Here is a 4322-nt window from a genome sequence, read left to right on the forward strand (position 1 = left end):
ATTCCGTTGGCAGCATTTTTATATTCGGGGAATTATATGGTACGTCGCCGGCATACTTTCACATCATACACGCGTTTCCCATTCTGATTACTGGGGCCCACTTTTAAGAAATCCAGTCAATCCATTGGTATTTTTGTCCCACCGTTGATAGAATATGGCTCAGAGTCTTAGTATGTAGCGAAATGGATGAGGAGAGAAATACAACAACGGTCCACATTTAACTAAAAACGTAAGCAGCTCCATTGGACTAAACAGATGAATTTTCGGTTGTGGATGAAATCCAACCCGTCCATCAAGTATTCCACCCAGTGTTTGGACCAGAGTCCAAAAATCAGACTGATTCATGTCTCAGGTGGGCTACACCATGGGGAACGGTTGAGATAGAAAGACCCACCCTTAAAATCATCCAAATTGTGTGGGGTCCATCATGGTGTATATATGTCATCAATCTATTCATCCCACGTGCCCCACCTGGAGGGACACCCCTAAAATCCCACACTCAAGACTCACGTGGGCCGCATCACATGAGTTTAGATGCTTTAGGCATGATTGTACTGTCCCATATGATGCGGCCCACCTAGTCTCGGATTGTAACGATTTTGTGAAAATGTGGTGGTCCGCTCGATGAACGGGTTGGATCTGATGCACGTTATCAGCGCAGGCCAAGCCATCCGTATGCCCGCGCGAGTCGAGCTAGCCCAGCCTTGAAAATGAATGGTGTGGACTGTTGAACCGTTAGCGCCCCCCTCTGGGCTGAGACGAGAAGGAGGGGTAATTTTTTACTATAAACGCAACTTCTTGTCCACCTTATTTTATTCAATCCGAACAAAACCTACCTTACTGAGTTATAGGTATTTTTGTTCAAAATTTTCTTTCCATGTGTCACAAAAATTTACTTACATAGCATTTTTTGACTGTCAAAAAAAAAAAAACACATAGAAGGGAAGAGTCTACAGTGTTTATTTTTCCAAACCCGAGTATACCATCCAATAAGCATGCACGTATTTGGCCCACGTGCCCATCTATTCACACTTGTTAAAAATGACATACTTGTAAAAGATCCAATCAGTCCATAACGTGGGTCGAAATTTCTAGATGCTCTTGCCCAAAATTTATGCACTATCCCTTACTGGATTAGTCGCAACTCACAAACACAAAACGAATGGATGACGGACGCGGATTGCATACTGACGCTGCCAGGTGCGAGGTGGCTACTGGACGGTGCTCGGTCGGCCCATGATAATATATTTGTTTTATCCACGCGGTCCATATATTTTTACAGATCATTTTAGTGCATTATGCCAAAAATGAGGTAGAAAAAAGTGTTAAGTAGACCACACCACAAGAAAACAGTGGTGATTGAATGCCCATAGTTGAAAACTTTCTAGGGTCCACTATAATGTTTATTTTCCGACCCACCTGTTGATTCGGTCACAAAGACCTAGATGAAGTTAAAATACAAATATCAGCTTCATCCAGAGCTTGTGTGACCTTCCAGGATGTTTTTAATGGCGGGCATTCAATCATCACTGTTTCCTGTGGTGTGGTCCACATGAGATTTAGATCTGCCTCATTTTTTTTGATCACGCCCTAAAATAATATGAAAAAGAATAGATAGACGGCATAGATAAAACACATACACTCAAAGTAAAACTCTTACCCACTTAATGGGCTGATGGGATATTAAACACGTGTCTTGTACAGGCATGTACATGGGCAGGTCTGTAAATAACTGACTTCACAGAGAGATTTGTCACGTGCAATGCATGTGGTTTGCAACCGTCCGAGAGATGGAATAGGGGTGGTAAATGAGAAGTTATTTGATGGGGTCCCTACTCTTGCACGGGTGGTGGACTCTCAGGAGTTTCAACTCCCGGTCAAGGGTACGAGTACCCATAGGTGGTGAAATTCTACTAGTGTGAGTGTGTGGGGTGTGTATAAAAAAAAAAAAAAAAAAAAAGAAGAAGAGGAAGAAGAAGAAGAAGAAGTCATTTGATGCTCTGAGAGTGCAGTGGTTAATACTTGGGAACTTTTAGATTGTGCACACATCAATTCAATTGAAACATTCATGTCATGTCGCCCACTGTGGATAAGTCAGCTTCCAAATTTCAAATTTATTTAATGGTTCTAGTTTCAAACTAATAAGTATTTATTTGTTGAATCTAGGACATTGAATGTTTTTGTTTGGACTACTATTAAACAGCCAACAATCAGACAAAACACATGTACCTTTAGGTTTAAGAGTTGTCTAAATTTAAATTACTGGTAAATTTCAATTTGAATTTATTATACACCATGCATGTAAATTCATAATACCTGTGTTTCAATGGTCCTACTTTATTAGAGTACTAAAGTTCTTTTTCGGATTGTGCATGGTTTCCTGGGAAACTACTTGTTTGGAGCATGAGATTAGATGGAATTAAGTAGCACAGAATTGTAATTGGTCTAATATAAATTTCATGAAGGATTGGATTAATCCAAACATCATGTCATCCAATCTCAGCTGAAAATACAACATGATTTTTTGTGGATACAAAATCAACTACATCTATGAGCCCCACGTTGATGCTTATATTTACCCATGCCATTCATCTATGTGTACTTTATACGTGAGACATCAGTTGTGAGATCTACTCCACTGAATACAATCTATGGTCTACCAACCACAAGTTTTGCTTGATACATTTTTTAAAAAAAAATGAATTTAATTCCAAACTTGGGATTTGATTGTTAAAATATCATGGTATATCCATACATATAATCACTGTGCAATAATGATGAGAAATCCACCTAATGCAATTCAATATCCTTTAATCCCACTTACCAAAGAAGCCCTATATTATCTAAGTATGTCATTACCTTTCTAAAGCCCTACCTCCTTCAATCTCCCGTATATAATAAGAGTAGCAAAGCGCAAAGTCATCAAAGGACAAGGGAAGAATTTTAAACTAAAAGTAAATGTATTTACCTAATTTGCAAAGAAGCCGCATGTATTCCTCTAACTTTTAACTAAAGCCGGCATGGTGGTTGATAAGGTACTAAAAAATTTTAGGTGCCCCAGAATGATAAGATTGTGGACCACAATTTAGATGGCTATCAAAAAGAAAATTACAATGATTGGAGTTCTCAGTTGGGTCATTAGTGTACATTTAATGGACGCTCCAAATCAAAGCTATCAATGATCCAAATTCATGCAAATATTTGTGTTTTCCCTTCATACAGTTCTGTGTGACCTAATCAACAGGTTGGATGGCAAATAAACATTATTGGATCCTAAGAAAGTTTTAATGGTGCACGATTCAATCACCATGGTTTCCGGTGGCCCACCTGAGATTTGAATCTGCCTTATTTTTGGGCTTATGCCTGAAATGAGATGGCAAAATGGATGGACAATATGGATAAAACACATACATCATGGTGGGCCATGGAGCTTTTCCGGCACCTACGTCGGTACTGGAGGGGTCACTGCTGATTCTGAGTCCTCTCAAAGTCCTCAATCAACCACATCACACTCTACCAAAGTAGCAAATAACTACCCACAACAAAAACTACAACTGCTTCTCCCATCAACAATGCACATGCTGTCTACTGGTAAAACACAGTAAATTTTTGGCCTACTTACCATATACGGTAGATATGACGAAAATGATGAAATAAAAAACCACTCAGTGCAATCAAAACCAAAAATGCTATTGACAAATCAGGGCCGTCCATCTAGTGGGACCTATCGTAGGACTGCCGTTCAAAAGAACACACATTAGAAAATTTTACCCATTACCTTTCTTTAATTTCCCCAACTAAATGTTGACCATTAGCTATTTTTGGTTTTGTGACATCTCTTTCTAGGCAACTATCAATGGATAGGATAATCCAATGCAAGTGTAATATCAAAACACTTTCCATCCACTGTTGTCCCACTAGATGGATTTATCACTTTGGCATGTTTGCAGAGTAATGTTATTATGCTCCTAGCTGCGTTGAGGCACTTCGACAGTCCAATGGATCAATCCTGACCGTCCATCCATTAGGTCCAGCACAAAATACACTATTATGGTAAAGTGACCATGATAAACGGACAGCAACAATTCTCTTTAGGTTGATATGCATGCACTGGAAATTATAAACATGGCGCAGTCCAAGTCATAGGAACCACTCCTGATGGTCTATAATTTTAAAAAAAATAAAAAATCACGCACACCCCCACACACCACAGTGGGTACTCGAACCCATGACAGTCTACCACTTAGCCATGAGTTGGGACCCAGATTATAATCAAAAGTTACATTGAACCATCCCATCTCAGCTGTTCCCTATGATGTGGC

This window comes from Magnolia sinica, chromosome 1 (genome assembly GCF_029962835.1).
Source record: "Magnolia sinica isolate HGM2019 chromosome 1, MsV1, whole genome shotgun sequence".
Lineage (NCBI taxonomy): Eukaryota > Viridiplantae > Streptophyta > Magnoliopsida > Magnoliales > Magnoliaceae > Magnolia > Magnolia sinica.